General features: G+C 42.1%; 1 pseudogene; it reads left to right on the plus strand.

The window, feature by feature from the left end:
* Positions 1-19,301, plus strand: part of LOC134331611 (zinc finger protein 850-like) — a 150,444-nt pseudogene that overhangs the window by 72,829 nt on the left and 58,314 nt on the right.

Below are 19,301 nucleotides of genomic sequence, written 5' to 3' on the forward strand. Positions count from 1 at the left end.
GATTCTTGTTAGTAGAGGAGAAGCTGCATTTCAAAACAGAAGTGCTAAGTACCCAGCCTCAGTCAGGGATAGAGGCATTGGGGGTACCAGTAGGAGCTTTACAAATGCTCTACTCAGTTACTCAGGGGAGTGTGGAGCATAGGGCTTGCATGCTAGCATTATATAATCGCTCCAGAGGCACAGCAACAATTGATTCTGATATTGTCAAACAAATTGATGCAGAAAGACAATACTGGCGGGAAGTTTTGAAAAGAGTTGTTGCAGTCATCCAGTTTTTGGGGGAGAGGGGACTTGCTTTCAGGGGAGATGATGAGCTATTAGGATCAGCCCACAATGGTAATTTTTTGGGCATCATAGAACTCTTAGCCAAATTTGACCCATTCCTAGCTGAGCACCTCCAAAGGTTTGGAGGTAAGGGAAAAGGTTCTGTGTCCTACTTATCATCGACAGTGTGTGAAGAATTTATCCATTTGATGGGACAGAGAACAAAGCAGGCAATTGTTAATGAGATCAAAGAATCAAAATACTTCTCTGTTATAGTTGACTCCACTCCAGACCTTGCTCATGTGGACCAACTTACTTTTATTTTCAGGTTTGTTAATAATGACGGACATGTAGTTGAGCGTTTTCTAGCTTTTGAGCCTATTGAAAACCATAGTGGGGACAGTTTGGCAGAGTGTGTCGTTGCTATGGTGGGGAATATGGGCCTAGACTTATCCAACTGTAGGGGCCAGTCATATGATAATGCAAGTAACATGTCGGGAAAGTACAATGGAGTCCAAGCTCATCTTAAACAAAGAAACCCTTTGATTTGTTATGTCCCCTGTGCAGCACATTCACTGAATTTAGTTGGTGTCAATGCTGTTGACAGTAGCCCAGAAGCTGGACGTTTTTTTGACTTTGTACAGGCAATGTACACATTTTGTGCATCATCTACACACAGGTGGGGAAAAGTTTTCCGTGATACTGATATCAAACTCACACTGAAATCACTGTCAGGTACTCGATGGAGCGCACGAGCTGAGTCAACTAAGGCTCTTTGGAAATATTATGCACAACTGAGAGAGGCATTGAATGATATGTCTAAAGATATGGAGGAGAAATGTGTAACTCGAAGTGAAGCCTCTGCACTCTGTGAAAAATTGGACACGCTGGAGATGGCCTTCATGGCATACTTCTGGGACACAATACTACAGAGGTTCCAAGCCACAAGCCTGCAGCTGCAGAAGCATGATATTGACATATGTACAGCTACACAACTTCTCTTGTCTTTACGAGACTTTGTGGCAGCACAGAGAGATAACTTTGAGGTGTTTGAAGGGGCAGCTTTAAATGTCACCACTGCTGTCTGCCAAGAGTACAGGCATGACCTCCAGCGTACAAAGAAGCGCAAAATTATGTCTGATGATAGTGCAGAGCCAGGTGTAGCATTTAACGGAAAGGACAAGTTTCGGATCGAAACTTTCAATGTTGTCATTGACGTCCTGTCTCAACCACCGTTTGAATGCATACACACACTTAACTGAGCTATTTGATGTTCTTTTCATGTCTGACAATATGTCCAACAACTGTTTGCCCAGGGGCCCAGACTATCCTTAATCCGTCCTTGGCAAAAACAAATTGCACATGAGCTATAAGAGGAACAGCAGGATCCCCTGCAGGTCCTGAATTAGCATTAGAATGTTGTGGACGTGGTCCAATAAGAACTTGCTCCAATCTTTGAATAATGTTTTGCCCATCCATGGGTGTATGTGGTGTAGGTTGTGTAGAAGAAGCTACAGAATGTAAAGGTATAGAAGTGTTAACAGAATAATGATATGGAAGATCATAATCATGATGTAAAGTGGGAATTTCTGTCACAAGGTCAGTTTACTGATGGAATTATTTAAACATTTTTAAAGAATGGTTCTGTTATCAGCACCCGTCTAATTTAAGTGTGAAGTTAAAATTCTCAAACAGTCCACAAAAGCCCTAGATTTCTTAGGTGACGGCAATAAGTCCAAAACATTTCAAATCTGACACTGAAACTGAGTAATTTTGAACTGAGTATCATTGTTAAAAGTCATCTTCACTTCAAAAGGACAAGCAGTATTAACAATAGATAAATTAGGATATAACCTAGATTTTATCGTTTGTCCTTGAGAAACACTCCCTACATTCGGAGTCCTTTCTGTAGTCATTGTCTGACCTCGAACCGGCACAGAATCCATATTCCTCTTATTCCCTACTTTCTTGTCTTTTTCCTTCTTACATTCATCCCAAATACTTTTCTTATCCATCCAAAAATCTAAACCATCTGTCATAAATTCATAATTTCAATCAGGGTCTCCATATTTATCCATTATCACAGTGAAGCATTCCGCAAAAATTCAGATTTAAAAGAACCTTGCCTTGGAAAAGATTCCTAGAGCCTTTAGCACCCATTTTAAACACTAAAGACAGGACAACAAAAAAGATTTTGAGTACTCCCTCTCTCACAGGAAATGTTCAGTTAATATCGAATATACTAAAATATAAAGTAACAATAATAACTGACCAAATAATAACTAATAAGACAACAGGAGTAGAAGAGAGGAAACCTAAAACAACAACAATAAATAAGGGATCCCAGACCAGAGTAACCAGATAGGTGTATAGAACCTCCAATCAACACTTTATTCTGAACCGTACTCTAAATGCTGACCAGTTTCAGCTCACCGTTTCCTCTCCAGACTGACAATCCAGCAGATAAGATTTGTGAGAAAAATCACTTACCTCAGGGGGTGGGGAACCTCCGGCCCGCGGGCCGTATACGGCCCCCCGCTCAATAAAATGTGGCCCGCCATATGTTTCCTAGATTTTATTGGCTGGGCTTTATTCAATTAATTGAACTTTAGACGAGACAACAGGCATAACAAATACGAGTTATGTTGCCACATACCAGTTGCGTGTTGCCACAACGTCATTGCCCCCAGATATTCCACAGCTGGTCAAGACCAAATATTCACAACTGTCAAATTGAAATTATGATAAGGTAAGTCTGAGATCAAATATAAACACTACATTCCATCAGCATCATGTATTTATAAAGCCTATATTATTTGGCTGTATGTTGCATCATTGTAGTCTGTGGCCCGTGACCAGATATGTAATTATTAATCTGGCCCTCAGTGGGTACAAGGTTCCCCTGACTTACCTGAACTGACTTGCCCGCATTCTCCATCAGCGGTCCTGAAAATCTTAAGTGCGCACTGGGAAGATCTCATCACACACAAAGTAAAACTTCCAGTTTATTTTATGAAACGAGCTAGTATATATATATATATATATATATATATATATATATATATATATATATATATATATATATATATATATATATATATAATCTGTATATATACTTAGGGCTGTCACACGCTTAAATTTTTTAATCGAGATTAAAGAACAAAATTCATCGCGATTAATCTCGATTAAAATTTTTAATCGTGTGACAGCCCTAATATATATGTATTCATCTCAATTAATCGCAAACTAATAATTAAGCAAAATTTGAACAGTTATGCACATTGTTATTGCAAGAACGTGTTTACCAATAAAACATTCATAAAATATGATAAAATTGTTAAATCTAAATTTATTGTAGAAAGCACATTATCTGACAAAAGTGAGGATCTTTTCCTGTTTATAACCCTGACACTGAAAACAGGTGCACCAATCATAATGTTTTGATCTAATATAAGGCATCAATAAAGCATCAAAACACAGATATGATTATTTCATAGATCTATTAAGAAAACCCTTTAATACTGTGTTTGTGCAGAAAGAATACTGGGAAATACTGTTCTAAATTACCATTTAAACACCTATAAATACCTGAAACAGTCAAGTTAGCAAACATTATCTAAAAGTAATTGACTGTAGCTATAAAAAAAGTGTTAATTAAAACAGTCCATGTAAACGCTTAGGTCCATATAAATATCAGATACGAATGTGTTTTTAGAAAACTACAAACATCACAAATATAAATCATGTTTATAACCATGTGATAGAATAAGCTGAATAAAATGTAGAGATGAAACATCACACAGAGTTTCACTTTTTACCGGAGGGGGAGGAGGCAGAGCTACGCGGTTTTGATGGACAGCTCTAGCAGCCAATGGAGATACTCGTTACAGAGATCGCGTGGTTTCATTCATCTTTTCATCAACACCTAAAAAAAGTGAAAACCGCTAAAAGTAGTTTATCATCGAACAGTTCATGCGCTTTACATCCTAATTCATCTGAAATACAGTTAATTACCACAGAGACACACATGTATGTGGTACAAACAGCCAAATAAAAATAGATTAAAAATTTTTATCTTGATTACTTTTTTTAATCGCGATTAAAATTGTATATATATATATATATACAGTGTATCACAAAAGTGAGTACACCCCTCACATTTCTGCAAATATTTCATTATATCTTTTCATGGGACAACACTATAGACATGAAACTTGGATGTAACTTAGAGTAGTCAGTGTACAACTTGTATAGCAGTGTAGATTTACTGTCTTCTGAAAATAACTCAACACACAGCCATTAATGTCTAAATAGCTGCAACATAAGTGAGTACACCCCACAGTGAACATGTCCAAATTGTGCCCAAATGTGTCGTTGTCCCTCCCTGGTGTCATGTGTCAAGGTCCCAGGTGTAAATGGGGAGCAGGGCTGTTAAATTTGGTGTTTTGGGTACAATTCTCTCATACTGGCCACTGGATATTCAACATGGCACCTCATGGCAAAGAACTCTCTGAGGATGTGAGAAATAGAATTGTTGCTCTCCACAAAGATGGCCTGGGCTATAAGAAGATTGCTAACACCCTGAAACTGAGCTACAGCATGGTGGCCAAGGTCATACAGTGGTTTTCCAGGACAGGTTCCACTCGGAACAGGCTTCGCCAGGGTCGACCAAAGAAGTCGAGTCCACGTGTTCGGCGTCATATCCAGAGGTTGGCTTTAAAAAATAGACACATGAGTGCTGCCAGCATTGCTGCAGAGGTTGAAGACGTGGGAGGTCAGCCTGTCAGTGCTCAGACCATACACTGCACACTGCATCAACTCGGTCTGCATGGTCGTCATCCCAGAAGGAAGTTTGGGATTTGCTGTAACAGTTTGCTGAAGACCAGCAGTCCAAGAACATGGATTACTGGAATGCCCTGTGGTCTGACGAGACCAAGATAAACTTGTTTGGCTCAGATGGTGTCCAGCATGTGTGGCGGCGCCCTGGTGAGAAGTACCAAGACAACTGTATCTTGCCTACAGTCAAGCATGGTGGTGGTAGCATCATGGTCTTGGGCTGCATGAGTGTTGCTGGCACTGGGGAGCTGCAGTTCATTGAGGGAAACATGAATTCCAACATGTACTGTGACATTCTGAAACAGAGCATGATCCCCTCCCTTCGAAAACTGAACCCAATTGAGCACCTGTGGCGCATCCTCAAGTGGAAGGTGGAGGAGTTCAAGGTGTCTAACATCCACCAGCTCCGTGATGTCATCATGGAGGAGTGGAAGAGGATTCCAGTAGCAACCTGTGCAGCTCTGGTGAATTCCATGCCCAGGAGGGTTAAGGCAGTGCTGGATAATAATGGTGGTCACACAAAATATTGACACATTTGGGCACAATTTGGACATGTTCACTGTGGGGTGTACTCACTTATGTTGCCAGCCATTTAGACATTAATGGCTGTGTGTTGAGTTATTTTCAGAAGACAGTAAATCTACACTGTTATACAAGCTGTACACTGACTACTCTAAGTTATATCCAAGTTTTATTTCTATAGTGTTGTCCCATGAAAAGATATAATAAAATATTTGCAGAAATGTGAGGGGTGTACTCACTTTTGTGATACACTGTATATGAAGCCGAGCAGTGAGAAGTAATTACAGACAGGTTCAAAGTGGAGGGGGTACTGCATCATGGACCAGCTCTGAGTCCGGCCTTCCACTACTTCTCCATCAACACACTTTGCTAGCATGAAACCATATTGCTGCTCACAAATCCTCACCTCTCTTCTCAACTTAGTTTTTCTTCTTTTTCCCAGATCTTCATGCTGTGGCTGATGAACTTTATTCCTCTGTAGTTGCTGCAGCTCTGCACAACACCCCACATTCCCGTCTGCATCCTTTATTATTCTAACCTGCTGTAAATTCATTCCAGCTCTGTTCCACTGTCTGGCAAATCCCTCCAATCACCTTCCTTAGTCTCCAGCTTCATATTCAGCTAGCCACACATCCTTTACTTAGCCTTTTACCACTCCTCACTTTGCCTAACGCCACATCTCCTTGTTCTTCTGTCGACTCTTTTTACCTTTCTGGAGATACCAGTTATTTTTTGCCTAGTTACTACAGTTTCTCTCCAACGTAAATGCGCTGGTGTATTTTGAGAACACTGTATATACAAGCTCTTCCCACAATCTGAGCACTGTAAGGAAAAAGGAAGGAAGGACGTCTCTCCGAGCTTAATAAAAAATGGTGAATCTTTATTACAGGAAGCCGTAGCAAGATACACGGGTGTAAGTTGGATTCAGCGGAGCTGGACTGAACATTAAGTGATTGAACTAACAGCATATATACATTTGAAAACACCGCCTATCATTTAAGCACTTCCTGTGAAGGATGTGTATTACCAAAAGCAGAGCAGACTGGAACTGTCACCTCAGTTCTACCTGATGTACCTTTGATCACCTTCATGTGTAGGCCGGTTCCCTCTGTGTGTGATGGTTGTTGATCACTCATGATAATAATTCCTTTATGTTGGTTAGAACTTGTGAGAGCTGTCTCTGCTCTTCCTGTTTCTTATGCTAAATAAGCCAGATGTTCTCCCTAACTGTGAGGAGAGACACCCTGGTTTAGAACTTGATTATGATAATATTGCCATTGGGTGCCATTGGGTGCAGCTAGGTACAACAAGTCACAGCTGGGTCTTCACTGTAATTCTTACAGTGTGAATGTGCTGGTGTTGTTCAAGATTACTCTGATTATTAAAACTCTTCGCACACTGTGAGCACTGATACGGTTTCTCTCCAGTGTGAATGCGCTGGTGTATTTTGAGATGACTCTGGGACCTGAAGCTCTTTCCACACTGTGAGCATTAATATGGTTTCTCTCCAGTGTGAATGCGCTGGTGTCTTTTAAGATGACTCTGTATATTAAAACTCTTCCCACACTGTGAGCACTGATATGGTTTCTCTCCAGTGTGAATGCGCTGGTGTTGTTTAAGATTACTCTGTTGATTAAAACTCTTCTCACACTGTGAGCACTGATATGGTTTCTCTCCAGTGTGAATGCGCTGATGTCTTTTGAGATGATTCTGTATATTAAAGCTCTTCCCACACTGTGAGCACTGATATGGTTTATCTTTAGTGTGAATGCGCTGGTGAATGTTGAGATAACCCGGTTGATTAAAACTCTTCCCACACTGTGAGCACTGATATGGTTTTTCTCCAGTGTGAATGTGCTGGTGTATATTGAGACTACTTTGTGTATTAAAACTCTTCCCACACTGTGAGCACTGATACGGTTTCTCTCCAGTGTGAATGCGCTGGTGTCTTTTAAGAGCACTCTGAGTATTAAAACTCTTCCCACACTGTGAGCACTGATATGGTTTCTCTCCCGTGTGAATGCGCTGGTGTCTTTTAAGATCACACTTTCTATTAAAGCTCTTCCCACACTGTGTACACTGATATGGTTTCTCTTCAGTGTGAATGCGCTGGTGTATATTGAGATAACTCTGTGTATTAAAACTCTTCTCACACTGTGTACACTGATATGTTTTTTCAGTGTGAATGCGCTGGTGTAATTTGAGATTACGCTGGAACCTAAAGCTCTTCCCACACTGTGAGCACTGATATGGTTTCTCTCCCGTGTGAATGCGCTGGTGTCTTTTAAGATCACACTTTCTATTAAAACTCTTCCCACACTGTGTACACTGATATGGTTTCTCTTCAGTGTGAATGCGCTGGTGTATTTTGAGATTACGCTGGAACCTAAAGCTCTTTCCACACTGTGAGCACTGATATGGTTTCTCTTCAGTGTGAATGCGCCGGTGTATTTTGAGATTACGCTGGAACCTAAAGCTCTTCCCACACTGTGAGCACTGATACGGTTTCTCTCCAGTGTGAATGCGCTGGTGTATTTTGAGTTCACCCTGGAACCGAAAGCTCTTCCCACACTGTGTACACTGATATGGCTTCTCTCCAGTGTGAATGCGCTGGTGTATATTGAGTTTACTCTGTCTAGTAAAACTCTTCCCACACTGTGAGCACTGATACGGTTTCTCTCCAGTGTGAATGTGCTGGTGTCTTTTAAGATTATGCTGGAAGCTAAAGCTTTTTTCACACTGTGAGCACTGATACGGTTTCTCTCCAGTGTGAATGCGCTGGTGTCGTTTGAGATGATTCTGTCTATTAAAACTCTCCCCACACTGTGAGCACTGATACGGTTTCTCTCCAGTGTGACTGCGCTGGTGTATTTTGAGATAACTCTGGGACCTGAAGCTCTTCCCACACTGAGAGCACTGATATGGTTTCTCTCCAGTGTGAATGCGCTGGTGTATTTTGAGATAACTCTGGGACCTGAAGCTCTTCCCACACTGAGAGCACTGATATGGTTTCTCTCCAGTGTGAATGCGCTGGTGATTTTTGAGAACACTCTTTATATGAAAACTCTTCCCACACTGTGAGCACTGATACGGTTTCTCTCCAGTGTGAATGCGCTGGTGTGTTTTGAGTTCACTCTGGAACCTGAAGCTCTTCCCACACTGTGAGCAGACGTTTCCTTCTTCCTGTGTGGGACTGAGAGAGGTGTTAATGCTGACAGTACCAGAGGACGTTTGCTGATTACTGGAGCTTCTGGTGGGCGTCACATCCTTATGTTCAGTCTTAATCTTCACCAGAGTCTCATATTTATCATGGTTGCAGCTCTTGATGTGATTGTGGAGGTGATTTTGGGTTGTAGAGGAACGTGGACACGAGGAGCAGGAGAAATCCTTGTTCAGTTCTGAAGCAGAAAGAATCAAATATATTTATATAAATAAACATTGTTAGTAAATGTTAAAAAGGAATTTTTCACCCAAACTGAGATCCTGTGTTAAAGTCCTGTAACCTGATTCATCCTGAATTAGGGCTGCAACTATCAATTATTTTTGTAATCGAGTATTCTATCGATTATTCCAGCAATTAATCGAGTAATCGGATAAGAAATACTTTTGCTTAATAAAGAGCAAAAATAAATACATATAAGATTAATATGACATGTCTATTAAAACAAACTGCATATTTTTATTACTTGCATACAGGACAGTTTAAAGACAAACCGTTTATATATATATTAATTAAACAATAATACATAAACATCGCCTTTAATTTGTGCAACTTTTAAAACTAAAAGTTTTAGCTGCAGCTCACACAGGACATAAAGCTTTAATATTCTGACGTGTGTGTGTGTGTGTGTTTGCCTGAGCCCTCAAAAAAGCATGTGGTGATTGCGATGAAGAAAAGTATTAACACGACTAGGGCTGTCGCGGTGACAGAATTTCCCCTTGCGGTATTCAGCCTGTCTCAATATCGCGGTATGCGGTTATATCGCCATTTTTTTGTTGTTTTTGAAAATGACTTAATTGATCTGGATTTTAGAGCTATATAAACAAGCTTTATTGTTAGGCTATGATTCGATATATTATTGCTTTATAATGACAAAGATGAGACGGCTTTAAGACCAATGAAATGCGTGTTTAGGCTATTGTTAAATACAGAACAGAGCAGGGATGCGCGTCTTTTCTCTATCCGCTTGTTAAGTCGTGACGTGTCGACCTTATGAAACGTCACATCCGGGTCCAAGTTGGCTGAGACCCCTCGTATTTTCAATATACCACAGTGCTGTGTCCGAGTCGGAAAAAAACTACCCAACTGTCTTTCTACCGCTTTTCTTGCAATTAGATATCATGAAGTAATATTTTTGTTCATAATTTAATGTAAACTGTCAAATTGTATATTCATTACACGTGTTTCAAGCTGTTTTTAATTTACATGTAATATGTTCATATAATTTACATGTGATATCCTGGATTTTTGATTTTTATAAGCTATAAGCTTTACTGATTAAAAGTAAAACCAAAGAGTCAGAAATGTCAGTTTTCATGTAATGAATTAAAAATATGACCGCTTACCTCTTGATGAGTTGACATGAAATTAAATAATGACATGAACTAGTGTACTGCACATCTTGTCTATATATATATGTATATATATACAGTGTATCACAAAAGTGAGTACACCCCTCACATTTCTGCAGATATTTAAGTATATCTTTTCATGGGACAACACTGACAAAATGACACTTTGACACAATGAAAAGTAGTCTGTGTGCAGCTTATATAACAGTGTAAATTTATTCTTTCCTCAAAATAACTCAATATACAGCCATTAATGTCTAAACCACCAGCAACAAAAGTGAGTACACCCCTTAGTGAAAGTTCCTGAAGTGTCAATATTTTGTGTGGCCACCATTATTTCCCAGAACTGCCTTAACTCTCCTGGGCATGGAGTTTACCAGAGCTTCACAGGTTGCCACTGGAATGCTTTTCCACTCCTCCATGATGACATCACGGAGCTGGCGGATATTCGAGACTTTGCGCTCCTCCACCTTCCGCTTGAGGATGCCCCAAAGATGTTCTATTGGGTTTAGGTCTGGAGACATGCTTGGCCAGTCCATCACCTTTACCCTCAGCCTCTTCAATAAAGCAGTGGTCGTCTTAGAGGTGTGTTTGGGGTCATTATCATGCTGAAACACTGCCCTGCAACCCAGTTTCCGGAGGGAGGGGATCATGCTCTGCTTCAGTATTTCACAGTACATATTGGAGTTCATGTGTCCCTCAATGAAATGTAACTCCCCAACACCTGCTGCACTCATGCAGCCCCAGACCATGGCATTCCCACCACCATGCTTGACTGTAGGCATGACACACTTATCTTTGTACTCCTCACCTGATTGCCGCCACACATGCTTGAGACCATCTGAACCAAACAAATTAATCTTGGTCTCATCAGACCATAGGACATGGTTCCAGTAATCCATGTCCTTTGTTGACATGTCTTCAGCAAACTGTTTGCGGGCTTTCTTGTGTAGAGACTTCAGAAGAGGCTTCCTTCTGGGGTGACAGCCATGCAGACCAATTTGATGTAGTGTGCGGCGTATGGTCTGAGCACTGACAGGCTGACCCCCCACCTTTTCAATCTCTGCAGCAATGCTGACAGCACTCTTGCGCCTATCTTTCAAAGACAGCAGTTGGTTGTGACGCTGAGCATGTGCACTCAGCTTCTTTGGACGACCAACGCGAGGTCTGTTCTGAGTGGACCCTGCTCTTTTAAAACGCTGGATGATCTTGGCCACTGTGCTGCAGCTCAGTTTCAGGGTGTTGGCAATCTTCTTGTAGCCTTGGCCATCTTCATGTAGCGCAACAATTCGTCTTTTAAGATCCTCAGAGAGTTCTTTGCCATGAGGTGCCATGTTGGAACTTTCAGTGACCAGTATGAGAGAGTGTGAGAGCTGTACTACTAAATTGAACACACCTGCTCCCTATGCACACCTGAGACCTAGTAACACTAACAAATCACATGACATTTTGGAGGGAAAATGACAAGCAGTGCTCAATTTGGACATTTAGGGGTGTAGTCTCTTAGGGGTGTACTCACTTTTGTTGCCGGTGGTTTAGACATTAATGGCTGTATATTGAGTTATTTTGAGGGAAGAATAAATTTACACTGTTATATAAGCTGCACACAGACTACTTTTCATTGTGTCAAAGTGTAATTTTGTCAGTGTTGTCCCATGAAAAGATATACTTAAATATCTGCAGAAATGTGAGGGGTGTACTCACTTTTGTGATACACTGTATATATATATATATATATATATATATATATATATATATATATATATATATATATATATAAAAAGACCTTTTCTCGTCCAGATCGCTATTGAGAAGGACTAGAAGTTTATGACTCGTGTTTGTAAACCCAATTTCCAATGACAGCGACACAGAGTTCCATAAGTTTTCCACAAACATTATTTATTTTAACTTTCTTCTTAAATTGGCTTATCCATTAATCCAAGTTTCTTATAAAAACAAAATAAAAACTCAATATGTTCGCAATTGGCGTATAACAAACAAAACTACGGTAAAAAATCTATTGCTCCGCGTCCTCTTTCTTTCCGTATATTTTATATATATTTTCCGTATATAGAGCCAATACAATTCTGCCCTCTTAAGGGCTAACCAAAGAGGACTAATGAATAACAGCATACATTGATTACCAGGAAAAATTATCAATAGTTAAAATACCAAGTCTCCACTTCAAATAAGTATTATTTAACCAAACAGGAAATATTTATGACAATAAACATAGAAAATTACAATTAGTGCAATATTGCTTTTACAATATATATAAAAAGGTTCAGAGGTTCAGCCTTATCTTATCTTATCATATCATAGTTGTTTGTGTTTGGACCCGGAAATGGTCCGAACGTCACGTGTGACGTCAGACTTAACAAGCCCATTAAAAAAAGGTTTAAATAAGCTTCTAGCCTAGGTTAGATATACACTGTGAAACAAAAAAAAAAAGTGTTTAGGCTAAATATTTTAAATGCACATCTAATCAAAATATGGTAAAAAAATAGAATAAAGACAAAAGTCTGTAAGAGTTTAAACCTGCGTTATCATGCGCGCTAGACGAACCAACATGTTCACCTGATGTGTTTTAGAGAGGATCTGAGTGGGGTAGCGATGTTCCCCTCGGTACTAAAACTCTCTCTGATGGTGCTCGTTGCATTAATACACTGTAGATGTACTGAACCTGCATGCGACTTTAGAGATCAGAGAAAGTCTAGCCTGGTTATCGCGCCACTATTAACCATCTATTTAGTAGGTATAATTAACATAACAATATATACTACGTTTCAAGTTATTATTCGTTTCAATACATTTTTATTCAACGAAAAAATGCATTTAAATCATTCCAGCAAGCCAGCAAGATAGAATCTGCAGGCTGCAATGCCATATTAACCCTCATTAAGTGTTTTAGTACGCCGAGGCTGTTTAAATATGGTCTAAATTACAAGTATTTATTGAGTGTGAACTCAATTTAATCATTAATAAACTTGCCTATAATTCCTGTTGCGATTGTTTACATTTTAAAACACAAAGCCCGACACTCAGCAGCAACGCATGAGAACAGGTTGTGGGAAAATGTCGCTCCTAGATCATTTTCATTATGAATTTATTTAACATTTATTACGCACGAATGTAAGCGTATAAAACAAGATGGACCTGCAACAATAAAAAAAAGGAGAAGAAAGAAAGAAAAAACTTGAATATCGCGGTGTTGCGGTTGTCCAGCATGCCCTGCGGTTGGCTGGTCTATACCGCGATATTTCAAAATTGCGGTTAGCGCGACAGCCCTAAACACGACTCTCTGATGGTCTGGATGTTGTTCTGAACTTTAGTTTGGGTTTTTTTCAGTTTACAATTATTTCAGAATCAGAATCAGAATACTTTATTGTTTCAGTCGTTTTCTCTGTTCGCTTGCTATGTTCTCTCTTTCTCTCTCTCTCTTTCTCTCCATTCTGCAGTCCACGCTATGAAATCTCGGCATTTCAAATCGCTACTTTCATACTAAACAGTACGCAAACGGAAAGTACATTGAATAAGTACAGTTTGAGTGTGAGATTTGGGACACAGCCCTCAGCTTCCTCACATCACCTGCACACAGCGTGAACGCGTCGTGAAAGTCCGTGCGGAACACCGCGAGCTAGGTATCGGTGTACGGAATAAACCATTCCTCGATGCGAAAATTTTGAATTGATCATTTTTAGTAATTTAATCACTTTAGTTACTCGAGGAATCGTTTCAGCCCTATCCTGAATTATTCATTTCCTGCTCACATAAAAGTGATGAAACCCAAAACAAATATAGTGGAGGTACTAGTTGTGTTGGTTATGGCGGTGGTACTAGTAGTGTTGGTTATGGTGGTGGTACTAGTAGTGCTGGTTATGGTGGAAGTACTAGTAGTGCTGGTTATGTTGAAGGTACTAGTAGTGTTGGTTATAGTGGAGGTACTAGTAGTGTTGGTTATGTTGGAAGTACTAGTAGTGTTGGTTATGGCGGTGGTACTAGTAGTGTTGGTTATGGTGGTGGTATTAGTAGTGCTGGTTATGTTGGAAGTACTAGTAGTGTTGGTTATGGTGGTGGTATTAGTAGTGCTGGTTATGGTGGAGGTACTAGTAGTGTTGGTTATGTTGGAGGTACTAGTAGTGCTGGTTATAGTGGAGGTACTAGTAGTGTTAGTTATGGTGAAGGTACTAGTAGTGTTGGTTATATTGGTAGTACTAGTAGTGTTGGTTATGGTAGTGGTACTAGTAGTGCTAGTTACTGTGGAAATACTAGTAGTGTTGGTTATGTTGGAGGTACTAGTAATGCTGGTTATAGTGAAGGTACTAGTAGTGTTGGTTATGGCGGTGCTACTAGTAGTGCTGGTTATGGTGGATATACTAGTAGTGCTAGTTATGTGTATGGTACTAGTAGTGCTGGTTATGTTGAAGGTACTAGTAGCGTGGGTTATAGTGGAGGTACTAGTTGTGTTGGTTATGGCAGTGGTACTAGTAGTGTTGGTTATGGTGGTGGTACTAGTAGTGCTGGTTATGGTGGAAGTACTAGTAGTGTTGGTTATAGTGGAGTGTAGTAGTGTTACTGTGGAAATACTAGTAGTGTTGGTTATGTTGAAAGTACTAGTAATGCTGGTTATAGTGAAGGTACTAGTTGTGTTGCTTATGGCGGTGGTACTAATAGTGCTGGTTATGGTGGAGGTACTAGTAGTGCTAGTTATGTTGAAGGTACTAGTAGTGCTGGTTATGTTGAAGGTACTAGTAGTGTTGGTTATAGTGGAGGTACTAGTTGTGTTGGTTATGGCGGTGGTACTAGTAGTGTTGGTTATGGTGGTGGTACTAGTAGTGCTGGTTATGTTGAAGGTACTAGTAGTGCTGGTTATGTTGAAGGTACTACTAGTGCGGGTTATAGTAGAGGTACTAGTTGTGTTGGTTATTGGAGGTACTAGTAGTGTTGGTTATGGTGGAGGTACTAGTTGTGTTGGTTATGGTGGTGGTACACCCTGTTCCAAGATGGCGGCGCGTTAACACGCAGCGGCCGCTCTGGGGTCGAAAAACTGTTTTTTTGTTGTTTTTAGGAAAAGTTTGTAAGTTTGTTTAGGACAGTTTTGTTTATAAACGTATGGAAACCACTTTTGACTCAGTTTACAACCGCCATACAATGCTACAATTGAGAAAACAGTCAGAAACCAACCTGCAAGATGATCTGCAGCGAACTCTGCATGAACTCTGCCTACTTCGCGAACCAGACCTGCAGTCCTCGGTGTTACCTGAAGCAGGTGACCGGGGGAGGGGGCGCCGCAAGCGGTGCTCGAGGAAGCAGAAGCGTGGAAAGCGAGCCGGGGTCCGTGCTAGGCTAAAAGCTAACCCAAGCCGGCCAGCTCTACCATCGTTATTCCTCACAAATGCATGCTCTCTAGAGAATAAACTGGACTGTATCAGACTTCAGCGAACTACCCAATGTGAGTACAGGGACTGTTGTGTTTTAATTTTCACTGAAACATGGCTTAGCGACAACATTCCAGACAGTGCCATTCAGCTAGACAGGCTAGCACTGTATCGCGCCGATAGAAACGCAGCTCAGTCCGGTAAAACACGAGGAGGAGGCGTTTGTGTTTACATTAACACCGAATGGTGCAAGGACTCTGTGCTTGTTGTGGCGTACTGTTCTCCGATGGTGGAATTTGCTATTGTTAGATGCAGACCTTTTTATTTACCACGGGAATTCACCAGCGTGCTTATTGTCGCGGTGTATCTTCCGCCCAGCGCGAACGCGAAGGAAGCATTGAGCGAACTTTACAGAGCCATCAGCGAACTGCAGAACATTCATCCAGACGGACTGTTTATTATCGCTGGGGATTTTAATCATGCAAATCTCAAGTCTGTTCTCCCTAAATTCCATCGGCATGTGGACTTTGCTACGAGAGGAGCGAACACGCTGGATAATGTTTACACGAACATTGCCGGTGCGTACCGGGCGGAGCCCCGCCCCCACCTCGGATACTCAGACCACATCTCTGTAATGCTAATTCCAGCACACAGAGCACTCGTCAGGCGCTCCAGACCTGTACAGAAACAGGTGAAAACCTGGCCAGAAGGATCCATCTCTGCTCTTCAGGACTGTTTTGAGTGCACTGACTGGGACATGTTTAGGGAGGCTGCAACATACGGCGATTACACTGATCTAGAGGAGTACACGACTTCAGTGACCTGCTACATCAGCAAATGCATTGAGGACGTCACTACCACTAGAACCATCACTTCCAGAGCCAACCAGAAGCCGTGGATGACTCCAGAGGTGCGTGCACTGCTGAGGGCCCGAGACTCCGCTTTTAAAGCAGGTGACCAGCCGGCTCTGAGAACAGCGAGAGCCAGACTGTCCCGGGCAATCCGAGAAGCAAAGCGCGCACACGGCCAGAACATCCACAGCCACTTCCAGAACAGCGGTGACACACGGCGCTTGTGGCAGGGCATCCAGGCCATCACCAACTACAGGACGACTCCACCCGTCTGTGACAGTGATGCCTCCCTTCCAGATGCGCTGAATGACTTCTACGCTCGGTTCGAGGCGCAGAACAACATGTTGGCGAGGAAGATGACCCCACCTTGTGACGACCAGGTGCTTCGTCTCACCACAGCGGACGTGAGGAGAACTCTGCACAGAGTCAACCCACGGAAGGCTTCTGGACCAGACAACATTCCTGGCCGAGTGCTCAAAGGATGTGCAGACCAGCTGGCAGATGTATTCACTGACATCTTCAACATCTCCCTGAGCAGCGCCATCGTTCCAACATGCCTCAAGACGACCGCCATCGTACCTGTGCCAAAGAAGTCATCTGTGTCATGCTTCAACGACTATCGTCCCGTAGCACTCACACCTATCATCATGAAGTGCTTCGAGAAACTAGTCATGAGGCATATTAAGACCCTACTGCCTCCCACCATGGACCCACTGCAGTTTGCGTACCGTCCTAACCGCTCAACGGACGACGCCATATCCACCACACTTCACCTGGCTTCTACACACCTGGACAGAAAGAACACTTACGTCAGGATGCTGTTCATAGACTTTAGCTCAGCATTCAACACCATCATTCCTCAGCATCTAATTGGAAAGCTGAGCACGCTGGGCCTGAACACCTCTCTCTGCAACTTGATCCTGGATTTCTTGACTGAGAGACCTCAGTCCGTCCGGATCGGTAAGAACACCTCCAGCACCACCACACTGAGCACCGGCGCTCCCCAAGGCTGTGTGCTCAGTCCACTGCTGTTTACTCTGCTTACGCACGACTGTACAGCAATGCACAGCTCGAATTCCATCGTTAAGTTTGCAGACGACACAACTGTGGTGGGACTCATCAGCAACAACGATGAGTCAGCATACAGAGAGGAGATACAACATCTAACGGACTGGTGCCAAGTCAACAACCTGTCTCTGAACGTGGATAAAACCAAAGAGATGGTCATTGACTTTAGAAAGACACTAAGGGACCACTCCCCACTGCACATCGACGGCTCATCTGTTGAGATCGTCAAGAGCACCAAATTTCTCGGTGTTCATCTGGAGGAGAATCTCACCTGGACCCTCAACACCAGTTCCATCACCAAGAAAGCCCAGCAGCGTCTCTACGTTTTGAAAAGACTGAGGAAAGCTCATCTGCCACCCCCCCATTCTCACCACGTTCTACAGAGGAACAATCGAGAGCATCCTGAGCGGCTGCATCACTGTCTGGTTCGGAAACTGTACTGCGTCGGACCGCAGGACTCTCCAGCGAGTAGTGAGGACAGCTGAAAAGATCATCGGGGTCGCTCTTCCATCTCTCACGGACATTTTTAACACCCGCTGCATCCGCAAAGCTCTAAGCATTGTGGACGATCCAACCCATCCATCACATGGACTTTTTACTCTGCTCCCGTCTGGGAGACGATACCGCAGCATCCGGACTAACACAACCAGACTGTGTAACAGTTTTATCCCACAAGCAATCAGACTCCTCAACTCGGTACTATAACAATTTCCTCCAGAAATGTTTCTGCTGCCACACACTGAACTATATTGACTATGTTAGACTGTTTTTACCTGTTTATTCAAATATTGAAAAAGTCTTTTTGTATTTTTGCACCTTATTTACTTCTTAGGCTCCATTGCCAATTTTACGCTGCTAATGTACAACATGTCACTACCTCATGAACCATTGTACCATCTATTCACCATAATGTACTAACACTTGTCTTTAGTCCTGTCTTCTAATTACTTGTTTAGATTAGGGATAATTAGGAATATCTTTTGTAGTTATTTATTAATATTATTCGTTTCAATATGTACTTGTATGTAGCTGAAATGACAATAAAACCTCTCTGACTCTGACTAGTAGTGCTGGATATGGTGGAGGTACTAGTAGTGTTGGTTATAGTGGAGGTACTAGTAGTGTTGGTTATGGTGGTGGTACTAGTAGTGCTGGTTATAGTGGAGGTACTAGTAGTGTTGGTTATGGTGGAGGTACTAGTAGTGTTGGTTGGTTGGTTGGTTGCAGGGCACGCGAGGTCCCCCTGCTCACGCCAGCACATGTCCAGGCCCGTTTGAAAATCACCAATGACCATCTGGATGATCCAGAGGAGGCATGGAAGAAGGTCAAGTGGTCAGATGAGACCAAAATAGAGCTTTTTGGTATCAACTCCACTTGCCGTGTTTGGAGGAAGAAGGAGGATGAGTACAACCATCCCAACCGTGAAGCATGGGGGTGTAAACATCATACTTTGGGGTGCTTTTCTGCAGAAGGGACAGGACGACTGAAGGGAGGATGGATGGGGTCATGTATAGCGAGATTTTGGCCAACAACCTCCTTCCCTCAGTGAGAGCATTGAAGATGGGGCGTGGCTGGGTCTTCCAGCATGACAATGACCCGAAACACACAGCCAGGGCAACTAAGGAGTGGCTCCGTAAGAAGCATTTCAAGGTCCTGGAGTGGCCTAGCCAGTCTCCACACCTGAACCCAATAGAAAATCTGTGGAGGAAGCTGAAACTTAATGTTGCCCAGCGACAGCCCCGAAACCTGAAAGATCTGGAGAAGATCTGTATGGAGGAGTGGGCCAACATCCCTGCTGCAGTGTGTGCAA

Source organism: Trichomycterus rosablanca, chromosome 1 (assembly GCF_030014385.1).
Source record: "Trichomycterus rosablanca isolate fTriRos1 chromosome 1, fTriRos1.hap1, whole genome shotgun sequence".
NCBI lineage: Eukaryota > Metazoa > Chordata > Actinopteri > Siluriformes > Trichomycteridae > Trichomycterus > Trichomycterus rosablanca.